General features: G+C 34.9%; 1 protein-coding gene across 2 annotated transcripts in view; it reads right to left on the bottom strand.

Annotated features, from left to right (window-relative positions):
* Positions 1 to 15614, bottom strand: part of LOC149789852 (uncharacterized) — a 90235-nt gene that overhangs the window by 53603 nt on the left and 21018 nt on the right. The window lies entirely within an intron of this gene.

Genomic DNA, 15614 nt, shown 5'->3' with positions numbered 1-15614 from the left:
ATTGTGAGCTTACTTGAGGCGTAGGCATTGATGGGAACAACTCATAACCGATAGAATACGCGATCAAAACATTGTCAAACCAGCACAAATCATGAGCTTATTTGAAGCATAAACATTGATGGGAACAACTGGTAACTGATTTGAGATGCAGGCATTAATAGGGAACAAGTCATACAACTGACACGAGTCACGGGTATTGATGCAGAACAATTCATATAACTGACTCGAGAGACAGTCAATGGTGGGAAACTACACATACAACAGACTTGTGGCATGGGCACTGATCAGGAATGACTTGTATAACTGACTTGAGATTTGAGACACATGCAACCGATTGGAAACAGGCATTGATTGGAAACTACTCCTGCAAATGAATGGAGACACATGCATTGATGAGGAACTACTCATCTAACTGGCTGGAGATGCAGACATTGATGGGGAACTACTCATGTAACTGGCTGGAGACACAATTGTTATCGGGAGCAACAGACAGCTTTATTCTACATGTATTATATCTGACAAAATCATTCTGTGGCATTTTCCTCTGCATATTTCAAGACTGGGTTAAATTAAATTGAACCATTTGCATATGAAAATCGGCAGTTTTGTAATTGCAACTAAGCAATACCATCTATGGCACTGTCGAAAGTTGAACTGTATGTTATCTATATATAATGGCGAGGTCAATTGGAAATAAATTCCTTGATTTAAATTTATAATTTAGTATCATATGGTAAATATACTGAGAGTAGACAGTTTTGGTTTATTGTTGGTGTTGTGGGGTTTTACGCCATTTTTCAGCACACGATAGGCTATACATGGCAAGCAGTATTAATGGATGGAGGAAGAACCCAGGAAAACTCCGGGAAGAACCACCGACCCACGAGAAGCTACTTGCAAGCTTTCTCACATACCCACATTGGCCGAATCCTAGGCACAAACAGACGCAGACAGAGGTGAGATGGCAGTGATCATAACGGAGAGAGCTTTAGACCACTCTTCCACTCAGGGCCCCCAGTTTCGGTCTATGTTTTTGCTTTCATGGAGACAATTTTGGCAAGATATAATTTTAGAAGTTGGAAGTTAGCATGTCTGTTTTGTTTATTACAGATAAACATAAATTCATCAGATGTTCTGGTATAGCTCAAAATGCACTACTGGTCTAATAATGTGCAAATACATGGTAAATAGAAGAAAGTTACCTGCATACATTTTGACCAAGTCATGCATTAATAGTTTGCACCATGTCAGGTTTGACTGTATTTATTAATGAGTTGAGAGTTCAGATGTTTTTATAATGTAAAAATATTAAACATGAGGCCCAAGTAGGCTTAATTTGTTCATCTGGCTCTTACAAGTGTTCAAGCTAATACTGTCTTTATGACCAGCTGGATGTGTAAATTGGATTTAATTTCTCAGCTAACTTCCATGGAAGTCATAAGAAATGTCTGAGGTCTCAATGCTTCACCGTGATAAAACCTTGGTAAAATATCTTATGTGAAATCTTCCTACAGAGTTCTTTAGATTTTCCAGGAAATGTTTAAAGGCAAACAAAACAACAGTTTATGCCCGCTTCTCTTAACACAAAAGATTCTAAATGTTTCTAAAAAAACGAGAGTAACTAAGACAATAGACACACCATTCAGTTGATAAAAATACTTTTAAAAAAGCCCCACTAAAAATAGAATCTGGATCCTACAATGTGGGAAATAGAAATAAATGTATATGAAAATATATTGTAATACATACAAACAAAAGAATTTGCAGAAAACAAAGCAAACGTTAGATTATCTCAAAACTTAAATCAGAATCTGAAACTAATCTGGAAAAAGCTTAGCCAAATAAAAAATGCTTAAATATAAGCAAGACTAAAAACATGCCTATGTGCAAAGTGGGATGGGGAAATAACATTTATAAGGAATGTAATGAGAAATAGAACCACCAAGTCCTCTCTGTAAGTACCAGCAGGATGATAAACTGCATGTTAATATCCAGTGTGATTAAAAGACAAACAACAAATATACAATTGTCTTAACGCATATATGAACAAGTAAAGACAAACCACCAAATTAAAGCGTGGATACAAGAAGGACATATATAATGAATGTAGCAGAAAAAAATGAGCAAATAAGGAAAGCAATTTGCAGCTCATTCTTATCAAAATGAATAAAAGTAATTTATACAAGGGGGATCTACCCGACTATGAGGTAGGTGTATTTACAGGGCTGCTCCATCTAAATAAAACAACAAAATACTGTAATTAACACTCAAATAATTTTTTCAAAACAGAGAAAAACAATGGAAATGAGTAGATCATGAAGGCAAATTGTACTTAAGTTCAACCAAAGGCAAGAAAAGTAACTCGAGTCAGAGGAAAGAGTTATGTCTACCTCCTTATGAGGTAGGTGTGTTTAATGGGCTTAAGTTTTATTACCACCATAATTTTACTACCACCATGTTTCATTTAAGTCCACACCGAAACAATTTTGGTCCCATTACCAAATTAACACTCCAGAATTTTCATGTGACTATTTTACAATCCAACTCATGAAATGAGCAATCTTAATCTATTTTTTTTCACTCAATATAGATATTTCTCCATACTACCAAGTTTTCAATCAAGTATGTGCAAGAAACACTTTAAATCTTTTCTGAAACCCTTAGCTCAAAAGATTTAACATTATTGACCATGTTTTCAGTCACAATTCATAACAGTACGTTTTGATCCATTCAGCAAACCCAAGACAGAAAAAGTAACTGTACCAAGTATTCCATCAAGTCCAACATAAATATTTTCAGTCCATTTTACGACATCAATAAAAGTAACATTACCAAGTTTTCCATCAAGTCCAAGAAAAACATTTTCAATTCATTTCACAACATCAAGCCTGAATAATATAAATCTTTATGTTTTAATTCATGTCCATGCAAAAGAATCATTTGATTTCATCTCAGAATATCAAGCTAAAATATTATATAGAAAAAAGAAGAAAAAAATAAGGGAAACAATAGTAAAAGTTTAAATAATAAAAACCAATGCATGCATTAACACTGTGCAACACACACATACTTTTATAATTATAAGTATCTCTATATTGGAAAGCCTAAGACAAGATTTGATTTAGACAACCCCATCCCCAACAAGAACAAAGGGGTAATGAATGTATAACAAATACAATAACACAAACACCAAATCATGGGGACAAAAGTAACAAAACTCTACAGACCTCTGGGCAAAAGGTCACATATTGATTTAAAAGTGGAAAAGACAAGAAACCATGCCCAACAGGATCATACATGAAGGGAAAAAAGTATGAACAAAGAAACCTATGTTGGATTAACCGAATAACACAAGGAAAATACAGTAGAACCTGTCTTGAATGACCACCCCTTCTGCCAAATAACAATGGTCTCTCAAGACAGGTGGTCTCTCATGTCAGGTCATAACACTATATAACCAATAAATCTGTGCAAGGAGAACATGGTCTCTCAAGGCAGGTGGTCTTTCATAGCAGTGGTCTCACAAAACAGGTTTTACTGTAGCATAAAACAAAGAAAAACCTCAATTCAAAATTCTGTTTTCCAAATTATTTTTATTTTTGGGGATAAAATATATATATTCATCATAAATGGACAGGGATAAATAGACATAAAATACTTTAATTTTAGAAAACATAAGGGGACATCCCTAAAACTATATGTGCTGGGAATGGAATGTGTGGTGTCCACTGAGATACGGTTACAGAACTAAAACATCTGAAAAGGAAATTTCATCTACAAAATGTCATAATCATTAAATTTTGGAACCTCCAAATTACTCATTGCAAAAGCATATCGACTTTTCCTGTGAATTTCGAGCTTAGATATTTGGACTCAAAACAATTTATCTTAAGTATTAAATTACCTCATGTTATTAACTACTTAAACATGGGCCAATCTGATGTATAAAATAGGAATTCATGAAACGTTTGAAACAGTGGGGAAATATTATTATCTTGGAATTAGATTTCTGTGTTTATAACTGAACATGTAAATTCCAAAGAAAATACTTCTTTTCATATCATCATGACAAAATAAATATGAGAAGATACATATCGGTAGAGTCAGTTGAATCTATTTTGTAGCTTTAAGTTCTGGAAAGTCTGAAAATCCTGACTAGTATTCCAGATCAGAGAGTTATATTACAAAAACATACTGAAACAGGTTATACCTGAAGTAACACTTGAGTTTTGTTTCAAATTGGCATTCAAATGCAAAACAATTGTCATTCAAAGGACTGCTGCTTTTCTAACCAAACTAATTTACAGGAAACTAAGATAATACCATTTGACAACCACACCTGATTTAAGAATCACACTTAGGTTTCATTTAGAATCAACTAAATATCACAAGAAATCTGTTGGTGTAAACCCATGTCAATGTGCCTTTCAATTAAATAGTAGCAAGACTTTCAGGATGGCTGTCCAGGCAACCATATTGGAGGTCTCATCTGCTTCAGTTGCATTCAGAACCACGCATATACCACAAGAAGTCTTCAAGTGAAAATCCCAAGTCAATAATATCAATTACAATTACACCATATTGGTGACTTACAATTACAATTACACCATACTAGTGATAGTCAATTACAATTGCAAACATGGTGTAATTTTAATTAATTACTCAATTACACTAATTAGATTGTAATTGAAGTCTAAATCCCACAGTATACCAAGTAAAATCATTTACAGTTTTCTTATCTAAAACTTAGCTTTACTGCTTATTCTATGTTAAGGCCTATATTATTCGCCTAACACCTGGCAGTCAACATATGTATTTTCTCTCAATTTTTTTAATTTGCTTGGAATTAAAAAAGACATTTATTTTTGCTTTTGTAATTGAGCAATTACACAAGTCTAGACCTTCATTACAATTACAGTTTAACCATATAGTCAGCATTTAGCATGCTTACAGCCGTGTTACGGGGGGGGGGGTTACGGCAATATGTGATGAGCACGTTTTTAAGAACAATCAGCAGCGAAATTCGTTGGCAGTGAATGCATCCAACTCTAGTGTTATAAATACCTGTATCTGTTATATGATTCTCTTTTTGTTTGTTGTGTTGAGCCTGCAGTTGGCAACTGTTTTCCTCGCTGTTACTTCTTAATCTGACGCGGTGTTTGACCTTACTCTAATGCGGTGACCTCGCTTGGGTTCACTTCCGGGCCATCACTCGTTATTGGTTAGCGCTTCCCAAAAGTTTTGTAGACGGCTTTGTTTTTATATTTCTCCCCAAAGTAATTGTGCTCCATGTGAGGTAATTATTATTTAATGAATATTTATTAAGTAAATGTAAAAATTATGTTATTCTTCATTGAATATTCTTATTTTCTTAAATATATTCCTTAGTGGTGGTAAGATTTTTGACGGTGTTTTTTTAGCAGAATTCCGTATGCCTTACGGGATTTCGTAGAGTATATAAACCAGAAGCTTGGCGGAATTGGGAGGATGGTCTGATATTTAGCTTAAAGAACCATCCCCCATTTTAGGTCAGAATGCAAAATTACAGGTAATTATATTAAATTTACTAGTATTTAAACTTCTAATAAAACTGATTTGATTATAGTCTGTTTCAAATTAGGGAGGGAGAAGTAATAAGAATAAGAATTCACCGCACGTAAATGATTTCTCTAACACGTCATCGGCGGGAATTGCCACTTTTATTCAAATCCAGTGACGTGAATTTACGTCACGAAGATTTAGCATTAGAATAAAAGTGTACATATGGTAGGATAGGATAAAATAATACATAGATTTTAAATAAGGAAATATTTTAAATGTAATTTAGACAACTGAAAGTCATTGAAAGAGATTTCCATGAAAATGATGCAGACAAGGTCCCGTACCCATCAAGGAAATAGGCCATGTGAAACAAGTTCTGAAAGAGTGAACAGGATGACCAATGACATGAGTACAATTATGGTGGATACAAGAAGTTGCAAAGGCATTACCATTTTGCTCAAAGTACAGTTGACGTTGGTAACAATCCTACTTTCTAAGCTACAGCAATAATGGACACTGATGCCTGCTGGGGAATGTGTTGGGTCATCATAGCGGTCTATCAAATCCAAGAGCATCATTATATTGGAGTATTAGTGATACCGGTGTTATACCTTGAGAGATGCAGACAATATTAAGGCTTTCTTGAGAAATAGTATATGGAACCAGCCTTACAGGATTTGGGCTTAGCCAGAGCTATGAAAGTGATGGAAAAGAAGGTATCCCAGTTAGGAAACACCTTTATGGGTGTTGCAGATGAACTGCAAGCAGCTTTTTAGAGAATGAATGCTGATGAAAGGAAAGTTCAAAAAGCACAGAAGACTACATATCACAGAACTGTTGAGAATTTTGGACAATGTGATGATGATAATTTCTTTGCACCAATGGATGCAAGTCAATCCTCAGAGAGAAGCACTAAAATATCAAGACCTGTCCAAAGAAATAAGCAAATAGGAAGTCTGTCATCAGAGAGTGATAGTGAATCAATCTACACATCTAGTGCAAGCAATCACAGCAGCATTATAAGGGCAAAGGACAAGAAAAAGCACAAGCCCAAAGTTACCACCCAAGTGATTCAATAGATTTGATGAAGTTGCCAATCATCAGAAGTGGACATCAGATGAAAAATTAGATGACTTACTTCCAAGGTTACAAGGTGCTGCAGGTGAATTTGTGTATAGATTAAATGCAAATTATGAAGCATTACACAAAGAATTAATCAGTCAAATTAGGATTATTGAAACTACAAAAACATGTGGCACCCAGTTACTCACAGAGACCAGAAATATGGTGAGATTGTTGAAGAGTATGCAACTGAAAGAGGTTATATGACAAGGTGTATGTCAAGCGTGATTAAGAGACCAAACAAGAAGATTTACTGAGAAGGTCCTTGATAGGTTGATAAAATCTATGATAAAGCTCACTTTCACTTTGAGGACTGTATGTAAAGAACCAAAAGACAGCTGTCTTTCAAATAGTAAACTTCCAAGAAACATGTAAGAATAGAAACAAGAAGAGTGAAAAACATGCACTCAAAGAAGACAGGTGTTCAAATACTGAAGAATATGGTAGTCTAGAGACTGAAGATGAAAATCAGTCTACCGAAAAAATAGTTGCAAGGGCAGCAGGGAAGAACAAGAATAAAGTCTTTAATAAAAATGTGCAAGAATCTGCAAGAGCTGACAAAGGCAACACTGAGAAAAAAGACTCAAAGACAGATTCAATTGATTTGGATAAGCTGAGGAGGTTATACAAGAAGAGATAAAGAAACAGACTGCTAATTTAACACAGAGTTCTTATGCATGCTCATGGAAATCAGTATACAGCAGGTTTGGTAATGGTCACATAGTTACCAAGCTGGGTCACATGGTGAAAGGCAGAGTTACCAGAAAGCCCACAACATATAAAACCTCAAAAAATAGCTCCGAATTAAGGGAATCCAGTACAGAAAAATATTTAATGTGAAGTGACTCCATTGGCCAAGAGACAGTCTACCCTTTGAAGGAAAATGGCCTCATTGGTGATCAAATTCAGCAATTTTCCGATGAATAAACATTAATATACCTGTCAATATACCTGTTCATAGAGGTATACCAACGTCAAAGGGCATATGTGTTATGCGTTTTGCACAGGAAGTCCCAGTTACATTTGTAGTAGATATTGGTGCCGAGAAAACTGTTCTAGCTGTACATGCATACAAGAAAACAGAGGAGTCTGATTGCAGAATTAAGGAGAAAAGGATGTATTGTGCATGTAGAACTGGAGAACCACTTCTGGATTATGAGAAGTGTAAAGTCACCTTAGAACTAGACACTATCAAGATGGGTAAAGTAGCAGTTGTTGCTAAAATCGAAGATAAGTTTTCCTTGGTATTCATGCATTGAAAGGATCTGATCAGAAGCTAGCAGACATTATTTTGAGTGAGAATAAAATCTTCCTTGATGGCAGAGAGACAAAGTGTCAACAGATTGTTAACAATCAAATCAAAAGAGTTTATTAAGCTGATAATTGCATCATACCTGGTTTGAGTGAACAGACTGTAGATGTGTTTGTTGTCGCCATAATGCTGATAATCAGAAAGGTGAATGTGATGTTTTTATTGAACCAACACTGCATTATGAAAAAAGTTATCCCCTTCTGACGGCTTCCCGTCTTGTTAATCTTAGTACTACAGCCACCATAAAAGTGGAGGTTGTAAATCCTTTCCCATCATCAGTCTCACTGAAAAAAATGAGCTGTGATTGGTGTCACGGATATGTACAAATCCTTTTATTTATTAAAGACATGTATTCTGGTTTCATTTTTTGTGTACAACGATACCCGAGGGTGCTTATGTATATTGTACAATATTTCAAAATAGATAGTTAGGTTCATCATGCGAAGTGTTTTTGATGGGGAAAAACATAATGCTGCCAGGGCACAGACGAAGTATAGCTACATCATTTGCCTATAAATGCCTCACCGCAAGACTAAATCTACAATTTTCAGAATGTCTTGTCAGTGAGCGGTCTGATTCACTCTGTTGTCACTAGAATAGAAGTAATGTCAGGAGGAGGTAAGGGAGGAAATTGCGAGGGAAAGCCTGACCACAAGGAGAAAGTGAATCAATTGGTACTTCTTAGGAAGTATAACCCATAAACAAATCTACAATACCATAGCAACAAAATAGGAATGTATATGGACTTCGATTCATGATTATAGATTAAATATATACAGAGTTGGATCTATAATTTTGGAATTTTAAAATTGGTACCTCTTATGAGGTACACCGTACAAAACTCGACCCTTTAATGGAGCCTAACCATTAACACATACAACGAACCTGGATGACAGAAAAAGGAACCGAGAAAGTAAATATCGCAAGAGCTGACTATATAGAAAAACAACAAAATGGATACAGATTTTATACATACAGGATTATAGACTTTGTGAAAGAAAAATAATGAACAAGACAAATAGGGAACAATAATACAACAACCAGCAGATGTGTGTGTACATATATATACATATGTGTGTGTGTTGTGTGTACAGACAAACACACCACACGCATTCACAAAACAAACTATAAAGCACTTAGACACTTTATTGTTTTCAACACTAAATACTTTATTTTCAGCCTTAAATACTTATTCAAAATTTCTTTTAACATAAATAGGTATTGATAAGGAACAAACAACTATAATAAATTTGATCTAGATAGAACCATCCTTACATCTAAAGGGGAACTACTTCAACACAAAACTCACTGATGCACAACACAAGGAAGAGAAATGACTTTGACAGAGTCACTCTAACATATTTAACCACAAAAACATAAAAAGGAAGCCCTCCCTAGGACTTAATAGTCCTTAGGGTAGAAATCAGGCCCGCTGCAATTACAAACACATGGAAGATAGCATCCAAGCTTTTAGAGAGATAATATAACAACCTCTGTAATTTGGCAATCAAAACAGAGAGCAAGCCTGATGAAATTACACTTATTCTATGAATATATTGTTATTATTATTATTATTATTATTTAACACCAAAATATCCAACACTAAATGGGTGGACAAGGAAACTCTACACCACATAACATTTTCGGAAAACCAGGGAGTCACTTCTAATTCTTAACCAGCTAGATATGCTGGGATGGGGCTAAGGCAAGTCAACACATACTTTAAGGACTTGCACATCTTCAGCTGTAGAAGTATGTGAGTCATTTATTAATTTCTTGTGTACAAGTTACAACTATTGTACTACCATGTTTATTTTTTGTATATTTTCTATGTAGCTTCGGCTTCCGTAGTATAACGCAAATATTTTCTATTCTTGTTTGTGACTTAGCAAGAGATGTATATTAGAAATATAAAGTTGCATTTTTAAGCAAATGTTTAGTACCGTAGGATTCTTAATGGGCACGGTTAGTTTTACTTCTGAACTTGTGTATTATTTTGTAATTATTGTGTGATCTGTATAGCTTACTGTATATAACGTTACATTGCATCTTGTCTGCCCTTGTCATGCATAGTACATGGTGTTAGATGTATTTTCAGTTGACCAGAGTGAGAGTGATTGGAGTGGACATGGTACCAGCTGCAGAGCTAACCATAGCAGCAATAGAGCTAAGTAAACAGTGTTGCTCGTCGTGTAGCAGGTAATCAGGCATTGCTGACCGAGATTGGTGGGCACTGATTGCTTGACTGACCAACCTGCAATAATATGTGAATGGTAGCAAGTGCACTGGTGATGGAGTGTGTAACTCCATACGATGTAATCTTTTAACCGTGGGCTAATTTTTGGGGTTTGTAATACTTGGTGTGTCTTTGGGACTGTAATTATATTTTGTACATTTGTCCGTTTGTTTTCATCATTTATACTATTTGAGTAAAAAACCTCATTTTTCACTATTTGAGTGAATACATTTTTACTATATGAGTAATATACCACATTTTTTAGAATTTGAGTAAAACCTGTCAATCTTTCGTTGTCAAATCCCTGTGAATCATTCACCCCTTGTCCTTGTACTGTGTAAGGTCATTTATTTGTATTTTCATTATTAAGTTCATGCAGATTATGTTAATTTATCCAATATTTGGATAATACATACGCATATATTAATCATAATTCTTTTCTCATTCAAGTCATTCATCATTAAACATTGTATTTTTATCACTATCTTGTTACAGAAACCATGCCATAGGTACACAATATGGAACTTAACCATAAGCATATACAAACTTGGAACTAAGGCATAAGCGCACATGATGAACCATGCCACAACCACAAACAGACATTGAACATATTTAAGCACACACATACAATTAAGCATCCCATATGCACAGACACTGAACCATGCCATAAATACACAAAGTCATGGAAACCATGCCATAAGCATATAGACATGGAACTTAGACATAAGTACAGGCATACAATGAACTATTCCACAAGAATACAAAAACATAGAACCATGACATAAACACTCAAAGACTGAAATCGAAATCCATCCCAGTTATCTTGTTACAGCTGGTAGTACTGAGAAAGTTTCACCTGGATCAGTCATAAAGATGGTAACTCTAGCGGAAGAAGAAAATTAGAAAGGGAATGACATTGCCACCAGATGTATCAAGCTAATGGAGAGAAACATAACATATACAGTGACCCCAATCAAGCTTCCTGATCATATAAAATATACATGTAAAGAAGGGGAAACCCTAACCACGAATGCAGACCGAGCTCAAAGAAGTACACAGAAGAAAATCTGAGAAAAAGATGTACCTGAATATTTGAAAGCCATTTTTAGGGAATCATCCGATGGGAAAAGTTTCTGCAACAGAAAGAATTAGCAAAACTACTCACTGATTTAAAAATTGTTTTCTTTCAAAATGAGAATGATTTAGAACTTACTAATCTTGCAGAACACATGACTGACATAGGAAACACAAAACCCATAGAGCTGCCCTTCATAAATTTACCACTGGCATTTGCTAATGAAGAGAAAGAAGTTATAGATAAACTGAAAGCACAAGGTGTAATTAGAGAATCCAGCTCTCCATGGGCATCTCCATTAGTGTTGGTCAGAAAGAAAAATGGTACTGTCCATCCATGGGTAGATTACAGGAAACTGAACGCTGTGACAAAAGTGGATGCTTTTTCTATACCAAGAGTGAATGAATGCCTTGATGCAGTTACAGTGCAAGATTTTTCGGTACGTTAGACCTTACACCAGGATAATTACAAGTGCTAGATAGGGACAAAGATATCTCTAAGACTGCATTTGGGAATAAGCATGGTTTATTTGAACTTACAGTTATGTCACTGGGTTTGACAAACAGTCCTGCAACTTTTCAATGAGTGGTAGAGCTTGCATTGACAGGACTGGAGTATTTTTCCTGTATCATCTACTTAGATGACATTATGGTGTATGGAACTACTTTCTGCGAACACATGCAAAGACTCAAAGCTGTATTGCAACGTATACGGATGTCCAATTTGAAGTTGAGACCTCTGTTGCAAAAATACTCCAACGAAAGGATCAAGAAAATGTGACTAAAACTCCATATTGGGTACCAGTTCCCAATACAGACACTTTATTGGAAATTTTTCTAAGATAGCCAAGCCATTGTTTGACTTAAACAAGAATGACAGCCCATTGAAATGGACAAAAGAGTGCCAAGTAACTTTCAATCAGTTGAAAGGGGTTTTATTAGGTCTGGAAGTCATGACTTTTCCAAGAGATGAAGAAACTTTTATCCTGGACATAGACGCATGTGATGCTGGAATGTGCAATACTGTCCCAGATTTAGAATGGCCAAGAAAGTGCCATCACTTATGCAAGTTGGTCACTGAACAAGTCTGAATGAAACTGTTACAGGTAAGGAGTTGCTGGCCTTGCAGTAGAAGAGCTAGTCATGGTCCAGTTCCAGCTCAGGGACAACAGTATCATCATGTTCAAATAAAATGATGGACAAGGTGGGCAATGTCATCACTGGCCTTAGCAGGATAATGGGTGTGGCCCTACATACGTTAAGAGATGGGCTACAAGATTCAGCCAAGGCATCAAGAGAAGTAGCAGAAGTTCTAAGGGAACAAATGAAAATGTTTAATGAAATGAAGGCAACCACTGAAGAGTTGTTACAGTTCATCAAAGAGAAAACTTGTGAGAGTGATGGATTGATACACTGGAGGAACCTGACGGAGAACAGAACAAAAAGCAAAGAAGATAAGAGAAGAGGAGAAATAGTAGATGAGAGAGATTCAAAGAGGAAAGATGACTGGCAAAATCATACACATTAAATTAACATCACAATATTAGTTATTACATATACAAAGAGAGAGACTAAGAGTGATTTGTGTTTGTTGTATCATATCTAACTGGCTCTTATACTAAAATTCATTTAATTTTGGCCTGTGTTGAAACTCACAACCCTAATGATTTTCACATAGAGTGATACTGAAATTTACATAGAAACAAACTTTAAAGAATATTTATTTAGGACCTTTGCAAAGTAACTGAATTAAGTATTCCCATGTAATATATTCTATGACAATGATTGAAAAAGGTATTATGTTTGAAATGTTTTAATTAATGTGCACAAGTTATTTTCCATAAACTTGATATTTAAATTCTCTATACATTTTGGATGATGATATTCAATGTCAAGTTCAAATTTAATTGATCAATGGAAAAGTAAATAGGGTTCATATTGTACACACTGGATCAATGGAATAGTAAATAGGGTTCATATTGTACACACTGGTTCAGTTCATGTTAGGAGTTATATGCTCAATTTCTTTTCATATGGTTACAGTTGTCACACTTATAATTATTTCATCTCATATGTTGATGGGTTATACTGAATGTTTCATTTAACTGCTGTATTAGCATATTGACAGTCTGTGTTAGTGTTCTTGTAGTTTATGGATATAGCAGTAAAGAATTACATTTGTTATATAAAGTGATCAGCATACTTTTACATGACTAGTTATATTTATGCATGATTTGAGTTCTCAGGACACAGCCAATATCTCAGATAACTTTCTCTTATTGTTGATATTTTACAGATACTGATTTATTTCTTGCACACTCATAATTTTTCTGTTTGTGTTGTTATGATTATTGTATAGACCAGAATCAATTATATTTGTTTAAAATGCTTATATTTCAACAAGGGCATAAATATTGTATTGTAACTTGTTTATGTTTGTGAGGACACTGCACATTAAGCATAAGGTAATGTGAGGATTTAGCTAGTTTACAGCACTGTTACATGGGGGTGGGGGTGGGCATCGATATGTGATATGGATGTTTTAGAGTGATCAGCAATGAAATTCGTTGGCAGTGAATGCAACCAACTGTAATATGATAAATACCTGTATCTGTTATATATTTTCTTACTGTTGTTTTGAGCCTACAGTTGGCAATTGTTTTCCTGCTGTTACTTCTTGGTCTAATGCAGTGTGTGACCTCAGGCAGTGACCTCACTAGGGCTCACTTCTGGGTCATCCCTAGTTTTTGATTCATTTTTCCAAAAATTTCTTAAGTTTTGTAGAAGGCTTTGTTTTTATATTTCTCCACAAAGAAATTATGTTCCATGTGAGATGATTATTGTTTAATGAATATTCTTTAAGTTACTGTAAAAATTATGTTGTTCTTCATTATAAGCATACAGCTTTAATTTTCATATAGCAAAGATTACCTGTCCATTTGAATGTTTAGTGATTTCAAATTTTCATTATTTATTTTTTCAACTGGTGTAATTGAGATTTTAGTTGTCAACCTAAATTGTATTTTGTCTGTTTGACTGTGATATTCAACCTTGTGCCAGTAGAAACAAATAAGATGATAGTTTAAATTATTTTTAATTCTTAAACATATTGTTTAATTACATATTCACATCTATTATTGTTGAGTTTGATGAAATTCTTTTTGCAATAAAACTGAGGAACCAAAAAGTTTGGTTATTCAATTAATTTTAAGATATGTATGCACACATGCATTCATCTGATTGTACTACAATTACAAATAACCACATACATCCACAATGCTGATGTCACTTGTACACATGCTACCGAGGGACATCATAATAGTGGAGATTTTCAATTACAGTTGCAAATACATGTACACTGTAATTGTAATTAATTACTTGATTACACCAATTACATTGTAATTTAACCCAAGTCTGCTACACATATGTATGACTGGTTCCCCTATTCTTGGGAATATCTGTGACCTGCATGTATACCTGGTGTAAAAGTGTGACATAGAGACTGGTCTAATGGATATCTGTATAATAAACATGATGATAAACAAAAGATGCACAGTGATAGTAAGATAATTGTGGCTATCATTCTTGATTTCATTTTTTGTATAGCACAATTTACCCCTCTCCTGGAGCCACGGGTAGCTGAGTCAGGTGTAATGCTCTCACCTTTACAGCTCACTCGCACATTTCACCTCTGCATGAATTGGTCTCGGTTCAGCCAATTTAGGTATGTGAAAAAGCTTGCTGGTAGCTTCACAGGTTATTCCTCCACCAAATATACTGGCCAGCATGTACCGGTATATGCTGTATGCGCTTTCATTGCTGATAGTGTTAAAACCCACAAACCAAACCAATCATGTCTTCCTCTAACCCGAACCCCCAGGTCCTGTACTAGGTTTCCTGGCTAATGGCTTATATGGAAAATGGAAGAGATACCACTCACCATGCAGCTATGTTACAAAGCAGGTTAGCATGAAACAGAGGGTGATTGAAAGCCAAAGAGTGCATAAGAATGCAAAAAGCAAGCATGCTGTAAATAACATATAATTAGAATGGTTTTTATTTTGATGCATACATGGTTCAAAAATGAATCTGTTGCAAACAAAACCCAATCTACATTATACATTATGTAATTCCTTAACTACAAACAACGATATATTCAACATAAAACATGCACTTATTTTTCAATAAAGCGAAAAGAATACATTTTTTATGTATCAACAAGTGAATCATACTGGCAGGCAAAAGTCAAGTCACATTCTTTAGAAAAGTATATACAAAAATATTTTGCAGTATTTCTTTCCAAAATGTTTGTCCCAACCATGGCATGTC

This window comes from Sinohyriopsis cumingii, chromosome 10 (genome assembly GCF_028554795.1).
Source record: "Sinohyriopsis cumingii isolate HCF-2022 chromosome 10, ASM2855479v2, whole genome shotgun sequence".
Classification (NCBI taxonomy): Eukaryota; Metazoa; Mollusca; class Bivalvia; order Unionida; family Unionidae; genus Sinohyriopsis; species Sinohyriopsis cumingii.
The sequence above is the reverse complement of the archived record's forward strand: the minus strand, read 5'-3'. Positions and strand labels throughout refer to the sequence as shown.